The sequence below is a fragment of the Acomys russatus genome, chromosome 16 (genome assembly GCF_903995435.1).
Source record: "Acomys russatus chromosome 16, mAcoRus1.1, whole genome shotgun sequence".
NCBI lineage: Eukaryota > Metazoa > Chordata > Mammalia > Rodentia > Muridae > Acomys > Acomys russatus.
This window is the reverse complement of record NC_067152.1, coordinates 36,532,162-36,549,265: the sequence shown is the minus strand read 5'-3', so window position 1 is coordinate 36,549,265 and position 17,104 is coordinate 36,532,162.

Below are 17,104 nucleotides of genomic sequence, written 5' to 3'. Positions count from 1 at the left end.
AACTATCTGCAGCTGGCAAAAGCATACCCCAACCAGAGCATGAGGCAAATCATATTCACCTGCTATGAAGCAGCCCAAACCTCCACACCTGCCTGAGATTAAACCAAAAGCACATTTCCGTAACATTTCTGTTTGTTATAGAAACCAGAATTACAAAGTTCTTACTAACGTTAATCACTTAGCTCTACAGAGAAACTCGTATCTAAATACGTGAGTGTATACTATGTATGTGTGCATGTGTGCATGTGTGTGTATACATACATATTATACATTTTCATTATTCAACATCAAATAACAACTCCAGTCTTATCAGAGAGACTTTATGAAATGTCAAACTTAGGTGATGACAACATATACTTGCTTTCCAAAATTCATGTGATGGAAATTTCAGTTTTCTCATTATTTAAAAATAGTAACAGGTTTGGTTCAATTGTCTTTGAAATGTCAAAAAAAAAACAAGTGAAATTTACCATTGTTTATCTGCAATGGTTTTTTTTTTTTTTTTTTTTTTTTTTTTAGATAAAGAGTGCTCAATGAGAAAAAAAATGATTTTTTGTTGACAACTCAAACAAATGAATGAAGGCTTTTCCTCTCAGTCAGTTTTTGTGCTTTGATTGATGGTAGAGTACTTTGCGTGCACCTCATGATCCATTGCAAAATATAGTGTGTGTGCATGAAAGAGAGGGGGTGGGAACCTGGGCAGCCCTGAGGTTGATGTTGGATGTCTTTTTTTTTTTTTTTTTTTAATCACTTCTCCAATTTTTTTTCTGCTTACTGGAAGAGAGTACATCACTAAATCTGGAGTTTGCCACTTCTGTGAGGCTAGCTGACCAGAAACCCTCAAAGATGCCCCTTTCTCCACCTTCTACCACAAGGTTTATAGGTACCACAACCCATAGCTGGTTTTGGCTTTTGGTTTTTGGTCTTCACATAGATACTAGGGATCAGAACTTAGGTCCTCAGGCTCATTCAGCAATCCCTTTCCTCCCTGAGCCCCCTGCGCCCTCTTCACAGACTATCAAAAAGCCATGTCCTCACGGCCTCAGTTCCTGCTGAGGTTTAAGCAGCACTCTGCCCTTCATACCTATGTGCTATTATGCCTGCAGATGTCAACACACAAGAAGGCATTATCTCGGCCTTGTTATTAAAATGGCTTTAACTTCTCAAACTCCCTGAAAGGGTCCTAGCAACCTTAAAGCATCCACAGACCACATTTTAAGAAGTGTTTGTTTTGTTGTTGTTGTTAACAATAAGGAGTGTCTGGAGAAGAGAGGAAGGCTAAGTCATGTGCTTAGCAAACACTGCAATGAGACCTTGTGAGAGTCCAGTGCTGCCCACAGGCACCAGCTAAGCGGGCTGGGACCATCTGCTCTTCAGCAGAGACAACTGTATCTTCTCCACCTATTACAGAGAATGTGTGGCTGGAGTCAGGGACACTTCGGACAATAGATGAAGACACACTCCATGAAATAGTCAGAATTGTTGTGAGGCAGGAGTTGAGCCTTAGGTTATTTGAACATAAACAAGATATTAATTGCTAGATTATTCAAAGTCTCTTTTTGGCTCCATACCTAGGCAAGACTAGAGGAATTGTCCAGGGAAGAAGTAAATTTGACCAAAGACCAGAAAAGCAAAGAAATTGCTTACCGTTCTAATTATGCATGCAAGACACTGCTGCATTGCCTCCTGTTAGCAAACTGGCATTTCTAAAATCACACAGTACAAAGCCTTAAAATTGCTGCTCATATTAGGGGACAATTTAGCTGTACATTTTCTTACATGTAACTGAGGTCATATTCTTACCCCCATTTATATTATTAGTTCTTTGAAAATTTCACACAGGATGTTTTTAACAGATTCACCCCACCCCCACCTCCTCCCAAAAGCATACCTCTTCCCCACCAATCCACCTTTGTGTCTTCCTTTCCTTTTCCTAACGACCAAGCTCACTCTGTGCTACCTGTATATTTTTCAGTGTGTGGCCTTTCACCAGAGCATGGCCAGCCTGACAAGGGCAACACTCTTAAAGCATGCTGGCTCTCCCTCTCCCAGAAGCTATCATTTGCAGTTGATAGGTATGGGTCTTCATGTCCATAGAATTTCTCTGGCTTGAGCTTGCACGATCTTTCTTACGCAGACTTATAACAACCACCTTGAGTCCTGCTCTGTCTAGAGGACCCTGTTTTCCTGTAGCCATCCACCATCTCTGACTCCTACGGTCTTTCCACACGCTCCTTTGCAATTGTCCCTGAGGCTTGGAGGAAGGATGTGAAAACAGTTCTCCTACCTAGGGCTGAGATTCCAGTCTCCTGCTCCTCATCTGGACCAGTTGTGTGTCTCCATGATGATCATCATCTACTGAAAACAGAAGCTCCTCTAATGAGGGCTGAGAGCTGCATCATCTATGGACATTAACATAAGTCCTTAGGAGCCAGTTTGACACTGTGTCCATTTACCGGGTGGGGAAACAAGTAGCAGCAGGTTCTCCGCGAGCAACTAGGACCTGTCTAGCCACAAGCTTCTCTAATTTGTGCAACCCCCTGACACAATGCTGAAGTGCAAAAGACACTGAGTATTGTTGGTCTGATGTATTTTGATGCTAACTAATAAAAGGCCATCAAACCTGGGCAAATGAGATATTCTTGGCTAAGGTTTCTGGGCTTGGGAAGACAAGAGAGAATCTTGGGAAGAAGAGAGACCGAAGGTTAGGTGGAGGAATAGCACATGGCCACAGTGGATAGAAGATTTGGCCCAGGTGAAGAATATTAGCAGTACATGGGATTATGGATGGGAGGTAGCCTGATAGAAATTATTAGAAGCAGATGGCATGGGACTGGGGCAGGTGCCCCATACCTGTCCCACTATGGGAAGTAGTTTAGGGGATTGATAGCTGCCCTGCCCCAGGTTAAGAAAAGCTATTTTAAAATATAACCGGTTTCTGTGTCTTGATTGATTGCTACAGGGTTATATTGCCATAATAATAATTATAAGCCTGATAATAAGCATTATTAGGCCATACTGGTAAATTAACAAGTGGGAGCCAACATGGGGCAATTATCAGGCAATACTGGTAATTTGACAGCTGAGTATAACCTGGTATGTTGATCTCTTTAACAGTTGCCACCAATACACTGGCATTTTTCTTATTAAGAAAAATTGACAATGAATTCAAGTTTTTTCTATAAAATTTGTGTTTTAAGATAACTTTAGAACTATGACTTAGAGAGATGGGACATGTGAATTATGGGAGAGATGGCAAATCACATAGAAGTCCCTTTTAATAATTCTGTATGACTGCCTGTCCATGTCAGAGTCAGGAAAAAGACAAAACTTTCTGATAATCTTAGGTAACTCATCAAGGATAGAGTCTTTTGTTCTAAAGGAAAACTCCATGCCTCACCATTATAACAGCAAGTACTTTACCAGTGAACAAATTAAACTTCATTAGGTTCAAATCTCACAAAGCAAGAGACTAAAACCCCTCTCTTCTAAATCTCACTACCTATGTAGAATAAAATCTGTAACTGAACAGTGACACTATCATGGTGTTGCTGTCTAGAAAATCTTCTAGGTGAGAAATCCAAAGGGAAACAGAGGAGTAAAGTTTAATAGAAACCTTTCATTGTTTTTTTTAGAATATAACATGGAGTCCAGTAAAATATCTATTATTATTATTATATTTTCACATATATATTTATATTATTACACATAAATAAAGTAAACTACACACAGCAGGAAGAACCACAAAACAATCAGGAATTATATAAATGTTACATTCATAGTGTTTTGGCTGTTTGTATTTGGCAAACTTGAAGAAAACATCTCTTCTATCTTGGTGAGTTTAAAATTCTGAATGACAATCAGTATCTATCATATCTCATCTCTATCAACTTAAAACATCTATCCAGATCTAAAAACATCTTAACCCTTAACCTACTAAGCTTAGCTGTAAGACTAAAAAATTTGGTCTCCAACTCCATCAGAGACTTAAGAAGGAATAAACCTTAATTCTACTGTCAGTTAAATAACTCAGTTACTCATTCAGAAACTACATTCCTTTCACTTTCGGACTAAATGGTACTACAGGGATTCATTTGCATGCTTGGTAAATATAATGAGTTTACTGACACATGTATGTGTTAAGCATGCCATAGAATCCCGGTGCTCATATTAGGAACACACTGTTTTCATCTTTGAAGAGAAAAACCACAGACGTTGGCCTAGAAAAGCAATTACTACATATAAATCTCAACAGCCATGTAAATACAGCAACAGCCATTCAATGTTCATGTGGAGAGTGTTCGGCTTGACCTGCAGACATAAAGATTTTGAAAAAAGGAAGTAACACACTTGAATTCTGAAGGACTACGAGAGAGAAAGGGGGGGGGCGAAGAGTGTTAGCTTGTAAAAAGTTAGCATCAAATGCAAAGAAAGCTGCAAGGTGATTGGTGGAGGCGGGGGTGCGTACAGTGTTCAGTAAGTGCATGCAATTTTGCAACCAAAATATAAGAAGATGGAGACATAAGGAGTTCATAAACATGGAGCCTGAGACATCTGGCTCTTTGCCCTGTGGAAAGGTTTTGCCACCTCCGTGCACTAAATTGAGAAAACGGCCTGTGAGCCCGATAAGGTCTGAAGGTCTGAAGGAGTTAAGCAGTCGTACATAAGTCTCTTCTTAAACCAAACACAGTAATCATCAATCAATAAATGTACAGTTAAAACCTGGGGCTGGCAAGAAGGCTCAGTGAGCAAAAGCTGAGCCAAGGCCAATACTTGCCTCTGATCCCCCAGACCTCACACTGTGGGAGGGGAGATCTGACTCCACCATGTCCCCTGACCTCCACTCACTGAGTGGCACAGACAGCCACATACATGCTCACACATTAAGTAAGCACATGAAGTTTTTGCTTTGTTTAAGTCTGAGCTGCTGAGATGGCTCAGCAGATAAAGGCACCTAGAGCCAAGCCTGGCGGCTTGAGGTAGATCCCTGAGCCCACAAGGTGGAAGGCAAGAACTGACTCATTCAACTCTGATCAGGCTCCAGCCCCAAACACAAGTGAAAATGACCTACAATGTACCCTGGAATATGAAAAGAAACCAGGCTACAAGACTGGCCTTCCAATAACTCAGTCTGCAACCATTTCTGAACATACAGGAAAGACAAAAATAAGACTCAAAATCCCAGATAGGTCTACAAAGTCTATAATCTTGAGCCATGTTGGTCAGTACCACCAGAGGAGACAGGTCAAGAGACGTGGTATAGGGCATCACTCGGTCAGCCCTGTCTTCTTGGCCACATGTTCGTCAACTGGATAACATGCTATACCCCTGCCTGCCATAGGATGCTCATCTCTGCCTCACTCACACCAGAGCTCTTAGCGCTTAGCTTAACTTTTGACTCTTTACAGATCCTTCTGATTGGCAGTAATGTAATTTCCTTATTTTACATGCTTGTAATGATTCACTAAGGGTCTCTGTTTTTTTGGTTTTTTGGTTTTTTTTTTTTTTTTTTTTTTTTTTTTTTTTTTTTTAGAAAAATGCTTTTAATCCCAGCTTTCCTCCCAGGAGGTAGAGATAGGCAAATATCTGAGTTCAAGGCTAGCCTGGTCTATAGAACAAGTTACAGGACAGCCAGAACTACTCAAAGAAACTCCATCTCAAAAATCAAAAGCAAAAATACAAACCAAAAAATCTAGAACTATTTCTTGGATTCTTGAGGCCAAACCAAGACCATTTTCTCTTCACGGCCTCTTGTAGGCACCAAGCACTCGAGTGGTATACAGACACACATAAAATAAAAATAATTGTTTAAAAAATTATAGAAAACAAAACAAAAAATCATCACAAATATAACTATACGGAGGGGAACAGAAGTTTTTGGGCTGGGTAGTTTTAGCATACGCTGAGGCCTACTGACATGTCCTGGATATGCAGGTGACCGTGACTGTGCCTGTCTGTTAAGAAGCAATTAGAGAACACGTCCACTACCTTACAAAGAAGTTACACTACACCTGGCTGAGGAAGAAAAAAAAAAAAAAAAAGAGGTAGCACCTAAAATATATTGTGCCAACACTTTCAGAGCATACAGGCTGTTTTCTGAGAAATGAGTCTTCAGTGAAGGCTCTCGAGGGCCTGGCTCCCAAAGGCTCATGTGTGATGAGCAAAACAGTGGGCTCCTTCCAGGCTCCTACTTGGATTCCTCAGCTGGTGCTTCCTCAGAGTGCATCACTCAGGGTTTTCCTCTGGGTGTTCAACTAAGGCTGAGTTTTGAGAACAAGGCTCTGCTGGGTACCAAGTTTTTCATTACACAAACATGATCCAAACAAGGTGCTCTTACTGAGAAAGCTCACGTAGCCTGAACTGCCAGCTCAAATTTAGACCTCTCCAATTGAAAATGAGAAACTGTCCCCTTCTCTTTAGTCCTCAAAGTTTGACACCCTGGGAGCTGAGAAGCTCTTCTGGGCTCGCACGAACTGAGAATTGTTCAGGGACCAATAGTGCAAGTACCACCTATATATAAAATGACTTCATTTTCTCCATACTTACTGCAAAAAATAAAATAATTTGCTTTCGAAGAGCTTTTGCCATAGTCTCTCACCCCCAAGTATTACATATTTTAATGGAATGGGGGTGGGGGGAATGAGAGAATGACCAAAAACAAACTGAAAAGAAAAAAGTGGAAGTGAGCCAGAAAAGTATCTTAGCTTGCCAAGTGCTGTCACGGAACATAAGTACCTGGAGCCAGGTAAAGGCTGGGTGGGTATGGTGGCATTGCTTGATCCAGCACTAAGGAGACGGAAACAGACCCATACTAACTGATGACGAACAAGTCTTAATGTGAGACCTTACCTCAGGGAGAAACAAGACACGAGGTGGATGACTGTGAAGAATGACGTCCAGGGTTAACTGTGTACTCACAATCACCTATACTTGTGAGCAGACACACACACAGAGAGAGAAAGAGAGGGGGGGGGGGAGGGAAAAGAAAGGAAAGGAAAAAAGAAAGAAAGGAAAGAAAAGAATAGAAAAGAAAGAGAAAGTGAGTGAGTAATAGCGAAGATAAGCCAGGGCCTCAGGGAACCAAAAGGAGAAGGAAGACCCAAGAAAATCACAGAAGTGAGTGTAGGAGACATCAGACTTGCTTGTCAACTTTCATTTTTCTCCTTTTCAAACGTCTGGTTTTGATTATGTATCTAACTATTGCCACCCCCATCCCACCCCACAGATGTGACTTAAAAACAGGCTCTGCTACTCGCTCCTCCCCCCGCCACACACACATACACACACACACACACACACACACACACACACACACACACACACACACGGGTTGGCCCTGATTGACATAGATCAGTCGTAGCTGACACCGTGCTCCCTGCCAATGATGAAGTCTAGAGGACAGATCTGTGACCCATTTCTCATTGGCGCGACACCAGCAGAAGAGTCATGGGACTTGTGCAAAGTGCGTCTCCAGTCTTAAGCAAACACAGAATGAGGTGGCCCCTTTTCTGCCCCTGGCTGTTGTCACATCTGGAGGTGACTTGATTCTGCCACAGCCTTTCTCCAACCGCAAGGAAAATGAGCTTTAGAAGGCAGCCTCACTGGCAGTGACAAGAATGGAGACACGGAAGGACACTGGGTTCTAAAATTAGTCAGCCTTTCCTGTGGCAATAAACAACTCCAATGTGTTAGTGGCTTAAGACAACACGTATTTATTTCCCTTTGTCATCTGAGGGCTGTGGGACTTCTGGCTTCCAGTCATCCCAAGTGTCTTCACATTCCAGACCCAGGCTGAGCAGCAGCTGTCCCTGAAACCTGTTGTTCTCCTGGTCCAAGGCCGCAACCTGCCAAGGGGACCCGAGCCAAGGCACCCCTTCAAAGTGTCTACATCGCTGTGTCATGCCTGAGCTGTCCCCGCCATCTGCTACGAGGCAAGCCAGAAACAATAAGGTGAGGGGTGAAAGGAAAGGGGGAATGTCAGAGAACAAAAACAGAGGTGTTTCACCCTGTTTCCGGGAACCAGCAGTGGCACCGCTGAGATGCTGATGAGAGCATCCTCAGGCTCTTCTGGATTTCCCTAACTATGATGTAACATGGCCCCTGATTGGCAGTTCTGAGTTTTCTGTGGCATGTACCTTGTACAAAGGGGTAGCCTCACCATTCACTGGAAGCTTCAAGTGCTCTCCTATTCAGATGTGGAAGTATAAAACCGAAACTGCCGTGAGACTAGGTACAAGACAAGCCCCATGTTGTCAGGCACAGATTGCCTTTCCCAGAGAGATGATCATTTTTCTCTACCGGTGTAAGCAGTGAGGGAAGTACTCCTGTAATGGGGAAACGGAACTACAGGCTACAGCCTCAGCTTACTGCCTGAGATGCTATGGGCTTTGTTTGCATGCCATTAAATACAAGACCTATAGGGGCTGAGAGGATGTTTCAGGAAGTAAAGTGTTGGGGAACAGTGTGTGAAACTGAGTTCAGGTCCTCAGTGCCCATGTAAAATCCAGGAATGGGAATACATGTATGTAACGTGAACACAGGGAGAAGCAGTAACAGGAGGCTCTAAGGTCTCACTGGCCAGCACCCAGGAGTAGAGACAGAGGTACCAGGGGCTCACTGACCAGATGAAATGGTAAGGCTCAGGTCAAATGAGAAATTCTGTCACAAAGAATGAGCTAGAGAGCTCCCTGACATTGATCTCTGGCCTCCACAGATACGTAACTCTTAATATCCATACACATGTGCACATATATAAACATATAAATGCACATATACACAAAAATAGATCATACATACATGCACGCATGCATGTCCACATACATACATACATACATACCTGAGAAAGAAAGGAAGTCAAATTGACATAATTTTTTTAATCTGTTCAATCAATTTCCTCTTAGATGAAAAAAAAAAAAAATAACTGTGTTAGTCAGCTTGAGATTGTTAAGTGAAAACACCTGAGACATTAACTTCTAAGGAAAAATGTATTTTTTTCTCATGGTTTCAGATCATGGTCCATGATCATGTGACCCAACTGCTTTGGTCCTGTGGCAAAACGTCATGATGGGAAGAGCCTGAAAGAGCAGAGCTGCCTTCCTATGACGGCCAGGGAGCAGACAGAAAAGAGGAAGGGGTGAGGTCCTACTGTCCTTGCCACAGGCTTGTGCTCAGTGACTTCACTTTCTTCTACCAGGCTCCACCTCCTAACACTTCAATCACCCCCACTGTGGCATAAGCCAGCAACTAAGCCTTCAGTACATTGCCACTGGGGAGATGTTTACGATCAAAGCCCCAAATTCAGATTTACCGGCATGTATGTTCATGATCTCCTTCATACCTATAGGATACAATAGGGTCTGACTACTGACTCAACATTTGTGTGTATACTTAAATAAATTTAGTTAGCATGTCTACTGATTATATATAAATGTATATATACACATTTATATACGTAACATAAATGCACTAATACAAACATTTATTAGTATAAATGTACTTACATAGGTATATATGTATATATACATGTAAATATACTACTTTACAGATATATATACTTTTATACATGTGCAGACTTTATGTGTATGCATGTATGTTATATAGACAGGACATGTAAATACACACAGGCTACCATGAGAGATAGTATTTAAGTCTATGTAAATGACAAAATTGAACTCTGTAAGTTTGTGAGCGAAGACAAACTTATGCACTTATGCTTCTGCTATACGCCAGGATGACCTTGTAAGAACTTTCATTGAACTTTAAAGAACAATATTAGTGAAAGCACTCAGTAGAGGATGGGGGAGTTCCAACAACTGTCTTTTGTTCACCATGTTTTTATTATGTTCTTCTTTTTCCTTCCCACCCCTTTCTGTAAGCATATTGGAGCAGTGACCGCAGAGGTGATTGGAGAATCATAGCCCTCCTGAAGTGATATCCAAGCGGAGAATTTTCCAACACATATCCTGAAATCACAGAGCATGCAGTTCCACATGAGCTCCAGGAAGGCAGCATCTCTGCTTAGGATATGGAAATTTGGAAGCTCGTCGCTATAATCTGTGGTTATGATTTCAAGGTCCCCCAGTGATGTCGGGAAGCAAACCGCAGGCTCCCAGTGCTAGGAGCCTTTATTGTAATCCAATAAAACCTTAACAACCACTCTTCTTTTTTATGATAAATTGGGGGCCTCGTCTGCTTTGGAAGCAGCTCTCTGCCCTGGACTTTACCTCATGCAGAATCTGTCCTAAAGAAACACAGAATGCGGACGGGGGTGAGGATGGCGAAGGGAAAAGAGACCAGATTCCCCACCTTGGTTTCACGGATTCAGACATTTTAAAACAAATAAAAAAGTTCTCTTTTTCTAAAGAACCGGCTGCTTAGGGTGAGACTCTGCTTGGGATCTTTGACAATATCTTACAGATCCTGATTTCTCAACCTCGCACATCAAATAAAGCCCAGCACTGTGAAATGCTAACTGTGAGGTGTCCAGAGCTGAGGTCATGAGCGCAATCCACCTACGCCTAATTTAATCTTGTATTTTCTAATTTCAAATGCATTCAGAAGCTCAAATTCTGCCCACATTGTAAATATTTAGTTTACTATCATCATCTCTGTGAATTCGTATGTTGCAGAGTGGTTTCTAAATCCAAAACAAACTTGAAAAAAAGGGGCCACAACCGTAGCTTCTTCCTGGGCTTCAAGGCCAAGGGACACCCAACTACCCCAAGACATTCATGTGTGTTCTAAAAAGATTTCTGAGGTGATCCAAGAAAGATCCAAAGGATTTAGAGCCTACGCAGAAAAGATGTGAAATTATAGTAAAACTGAAACAGAAATAGTTTCTGAATTTTGCTTTAATATTAGCAAAATGTCTCAATTAAGAACAAAACATTGGGAGCTACATTGTTATTTCCCAAATACTTACAGAACTAACACCTTTTAAAACATTGTATTGTTTTCCTTCATTTACATAAAAATCATGAATTATATGTGTCCATCTTTCATCATGCTCACAATACTACAATCAGATATACCAGAATACTCACCACTCTAAGAGTCCAAAGGTCCATAGTCTAATTCCAGACAGGCAGTTTACCATGTCATCAAGAAATTACATAATCCCTCTGAGCATCTTCAAATGAGAGGTATACTCTAGAACTAATATTAACATTCTCTGGCCAAAACATGAAGGCGTCAATACTCAAATTTGAATTTAAAAGCTTTACAACATAAGAAGTTGGAGGAAACAACTCAGGTGCACTCTTGGCAATCGATATAGAGTGGTTGTCACCTTGATACAACCTAGAGTCACCTGGGAAGGAGAAACTCAAGTGAAGAATTGCTCTACCAGACTGGCCTATGGTCACACCTGTGGGAGCTTGTCTTGGCTGATACGGAAGAGCCCCAGCCCACCGTGAGCAGCACCAACCCTACTCAGGTAGGTACAGATCGCATACAAAAGCTGGCCGAGCACAAGCCAATGAGCAAGCCTGTAGCCATGGTTCCTGCCTTGAGTTCCTGTTCAGGTTTTCTTTGATGATGGACTATATGACCTGGAAATTTAAACTGAAATAAACCCTCCTCTCCCCCACGTTCCTTTTCTAAACAGAAAAGCAAACTAGGATATCATATGTCAATAAATTTACTGCTAACTAGGCAGCCTCAACAGTCTGAGGCTGCACAGTTTAGAGCTTCCCTAGCGTGTGTAAGACCCTAAGTTCAATTTGTGGTGTCACACAGAACTAAAGTTGTAAAGACACACGATATTTACTCATCACTTATCGTTTATGATCTACTGCAAGGTTAAGGCTAAAAGGAAAATGTGCTACATCAACACAGATTTCCACATCTGCATATCCCAAAAACTACTAAAACTTGGGTAATAAATTTTATTTTGGAGCACCTTTCAAATGTCCATATCCTGCAGATATCATCTTTAGCTAATTTTTGGCCCAATTATGAATTAAAACAGTAAAACTAGTTGCACTCACCACACCCATTATAGACTAATTTCTGAAAGTTTTTTTCTAATAAATACCAAAAAAATGAAATATAATATTAAGTTTTATGAGACCCAAGGGCTTGTCATTGACATTAATTGCATAAATTAAAATTAAATCTAAAAGTTTACTACACATTATACTTTCTTCTTCAAAACTAAAAGTGGTCTAAAAATAAGTATCTATTCTCGAGGCATTCATTTTAACATCCTTCACTAAAGTTTTAAAGCGAAGAAGAATTGAAATGAAAAGTAAAAGCCTAAGGATAAAGAGGAAGGAATTTTGGTAAAGTAGAAAAAGGAGAAAATTAATCTCTCAAATCATAAAATCTTAGATATTATAAAACATTTCCAAATCAGTCATTTAAATGAGATTCATATTTAGGGGTTTTTCTCTCTCACTTTCCACATGCCCTTGCAGTATACAAGGAAAATGATAGTGTTTGTGGAACTGTAATGACCCAAAACTATGGAGGAAGCATCTAGGAAAGCTTCAACCATAGATACCTCAGATGAGAACAGCAAGAATTGGCTCCTTCTCCGCTTCCAACCTGGTGCCATAAAGTTGCCTGCCCCACCATCAACCCTAGTAAGAATTTATTGCCTTGACAGGTATCAGACTTCACTCTTTGTTTGACTCCTGGTTTGTGTACACACACACACACCATATACGCCCTACAGGCCCTGAGTGTGCAGATGAAGTATCTTTCAACACCGCTGCCCTGGACAGTTGTACAGGGACACACAAACCTTGCCTCAGAGGCCCTAGCCGCATCCTGTCCCCCCCCCCAATTAAATGAGCTGTCTCACTGAAGCTGTCCCCCACAAAGGCTGTTTTGCATGCACTCACCACCAGCCAGGATCCTGAATTGCACCTACCTCCTAGGTTAACCTTCCCTCCCTCTAGTCCAGCCTGCATACCCCAAGGAGAGAAGCAGAAACGGGAGGTAACAGTGTTGTGCATTCCAAGGGGGGTAATGCCTGAATATAATTGGCAATTTCAGTTAATACTGTTCTGAATGATATCAGTATTCTCAGCTTCTCAAATACAGTATATGTATACGTTAAAGCTGATACCTTTTCAGCCAATACTAAAAGCAAAGGCTTGCTAATTGCCAGACTCATTCCAACTGTTTTCCAAGTATTAAACCCATGCTCACAGTAATCTGAGGAGTGGGTACTGTTTTCTTATTCTACAAGTCACATGACTAGCATTGGCCCAGGAGCCTATTTTCTTGTCCACTATGCTGTATTGCCTCTGCATGCCAGAACAGCTTCTGGTTGTTCGTAGATATGCACTGGGCTGCAGAAACAGCCCAGTCAGTGACATGTTTGACTTGTAAGCTTAAAGACATGAGCTTGGTCCTCCAAACATACCTGAAAATGCCTTCCATGGTGATTACATGCTTCTAATCCAATTGCTGGGGAGGCTGGGTCAGGTGGGTCCCTGGAACTGACTGATCATTTAATCTAGTCTATTTGGTGAGCTCCAGGCAGGACAGAAAGGCCCTCTATTAAAATACGTGAAGTCATTCTTGAAGATGACTCTTGAGGCTGTCCTCTGACCTCTACATAGGCACACACACATGCACATGCAACCATAACGCACATACACCAACATACACATGAATATACAATATGTGCACACAAACACACATATACATGAAAAATGTGCAGTTACTCTGCATGAGTTACAGTGCAAAGCACAAAGTGTCCACAATGGTAATAAAGATATGTGTTATCTCTTTCTCTTGGAAGAAGTCTGGATAGAAACTTAAAAATAACAGTGGGACAAACAACTGAGGAGGTGAAAAATACTGACTTTGAAGGTGAAAATAAACCATGCATGAGAGAGATTTTACTTTCCTGGCAACAGAATTCACATCTGTCTGTCTGTCTGTCTGTCTATCCATCCATCCATACATTTATCAATCGCCCACCATGTATGTATCTATTATCTACTTGTCAGCTATTGTTTATATAATCTATATTCTATTCATCCATTCATTTCATCCATCAAGTGTCATTTTATATCTATATCATATTCACTTAATTATCTATATGCTGATCTATCAATCATTTATTTATTTAAACCTATTTATTTGCCATCTATCAGTCATCTACCTGTTTATCTATCTTCCATGTATACCTGTCATCTACCCATTAATCTATATCCCATTTACCATCTATCTAGTCTGTCATATTATATAGGCCCAAATACATTGCATAATGCTGGAAAACAGCAATAAATATGATGTATTTATATAGCAAGTCTTCTGTATTGAAAAGTTACCTTTAAAGGGAGGAGGAAAGCTTCATGGGACTCAGGAAATAAACTAAACTTACAAGTCTCAGAAAGGTCCTGAAATTTACATGATTCACAATGCCTATTGTCAAAGGTTACATAAGCTAACAATTGCTGAACAGAGGAGACTTTACCATTGGCTGAGCTCCTGCCTGAGCTGCAGGAGACTCTGACCTGTGATGCTCCCTGCAAGTCACACAGGGAGCCCCAGCAATACAGCTTTCATGTATTGTTACCCATGCTGGGGTGAGCTGTCCAGCAGTGCAGCTGGTTTTGAGTCGTTCAGTAGACAGTTCTAATAAACACATAAGTTCCCCCTAACTTGTGTGGACTCATTTCCTTGGCCTGTCATTAGTGACCTATCTGAAGTGAATGGATGTTGACATTTCCCCCAGGAAAAGTCACACAGTAAGAGGCAGCACTGGAACTGGGGATGGGAGAAAGGTAGTAAATCCAATTAATCACATCCAGGCCACACAGCTCTGGTAACAAGTTAACTCTGAGATAGTAATCCTCAATATTCCTGAGATCACATTCACAAGCAACAACCAAAATTCCAACAGATGCACTGCATTGTTATTTCAACTGTAGCCCATTAGTTACCTCACTGAGGATGCAGGAAAAGCATGTATAACAGACTTCCATAAAGCCACAAAACATGATCCAGACAGTAAGTTAAAAGGAAAATCAATCACAAGGCATTATTAAGTGGGTCATGGCAATCTACCCGGCTAGTAATGTAAACATATGTAGAGCAACTTGCTTATATAGAACTTATTAACAAAAATTGTAATTATGCACTAAGCTAAACCATATAGGTATGTGTCTTCAGTGGATCAATCTCCTGCATAAACAAGCTAAATTTGGCCATTAAAACTGGAGTTAAAACAAGTATTTTTACATTATGTTTATGGTTTTGTATGTATTTATTGATTTGTGTGTGTGTGTGTGTGTGTGTGTGTGTGTGTGTGTGTGTGCATGCACACAAAAGCATATTTCATGGTGTGCATATGGAGGATGGAACAACTTACAGTAGTGTTCTTCTTTTTCCAGGTGGGTTCCAAGGATTAAACTCAGGTCATCAGGCTTGGTGACAAGCGCCTTTTCCTGCTGAGCCACCCTGCCAGCCCTATGACAGGTATTCAACGATTATACAATATCTCTAATTTTTAAAACTATGGTGATATATTTTTAGACATAAATACAGATGCCCATTTGATCTAAATTCATATGTTCTCTGCAAGAATATTATGACATTTTTCTCTACAAACAAACTTTATAAGTATATTGTTATGGTCATTTGGGAAAACAAGTAAAGAAGAATAGCAAAGAACACAGTAATAAAGATCAATAAGATAGTACGGGCAGCAAGTTAGACCAATAGAAAAAGGCATCGTGGGTCCTCTAAAAGTCAAGGAATTTGATATCAGAACATGAACTTGTTACAGAATAATAATCACAGACCAGGGAACAAGCCACTTCTTTGACCTCTTTGTCAAAAGCTAAAAAGGACAGTAGACTCCACAGACAAGTTGTGAGAGGATGAGCTATCACTAATGGTTCTAGTAGAGGCGGAAAATAAAGGAGGCGTTGATAATTTATTATACGATTAGATATGTATTTATATATACTATTTTATCCAACAATCTCATCCCTATGAGAGCCTGTCTTAGTTTTCTCCTACTGTACTAAAAACATGGACCCAAAACAGCTTAGAAAAATAAAAAATTCTTTGACTGACATTTCAGGTCACAGTCCATAGCTGAGGCAAAAGGGGGCAGAAACTGAAACAGAAACCATGAAAGAACTTCATGAAGGAAACTTCTTTTATATATAAATAAATATGTTTTATTTTTAATTTATTCACTTTATATCCCGATTGCAACCCCGTCCGTTTTTCTTCCCCCCCCCCACTTCCCCTAGTCCTCAGAAAATAAAAGGGAGCCCTCCTTTCCTGCTACCTGGCCACAGCCTATCAAGTCTTACCTGGACTGCCTACATCCTCTTCCTCTGTGGGCTGGCATGGCCACCCCGCAAGGGAGAAGTGATCAGTGAATGGGCAACTGGGCCCATGTAGGCAGCCTCTACTCCCCATCTTATCACATGGAGACTGTGCTGTCTATCAACTACATCTGGGCAGAAGGAAACTTCTTACTGGCTTTCCCCCCACCCCACCCCTCGGCTCACTCAGCTACCTCTGTACACAGTCTGGGTCCATCTGCCTAGGGATGACACTGCCCAGAGTGGTCTGGGCCCTTCTACAACAGTTAGCAACCAAGAAAATGCCCCCACAGACATGCCCAGAGGCCACTGCAATGGAGGCAATTCTCCAGCTAAGCTCCCTCTTCCCATGTGTACAAGTTGACAAGATTAGCTGCAACAGACGGTAGCACAAAGCAACAACTGAATAATTAAAAAGTGCACACACACCAGATTGGACAAGACTTTTCATAACACTTCCTCAATTTCTTTTAGAAGTTTGGCTGAATAACGCCTAGATTATCCACAGAGTTATGATCTTAGCAGCTGGATTTTGTATGACTGCACAAACTAGATTTTTGTTTCATTTTGTTTTATTTTGAAAAGGAGTTTTACTACATAACCCAGGCTGTCCTCAAACTGGAGATCCCCTGCCTCAGCTTCCTTGTGCTTAGATTACAGACATATACCACCATACCCAGATTGATATCATATTTTAATGCAATGCTTAAATAGTATAAGATAAAACAAATGGTCCTAAATATATAATCAGTTGGACAATAATCATAATCATTGTAATAAGGCTACCTGGATAACTTTGAAAC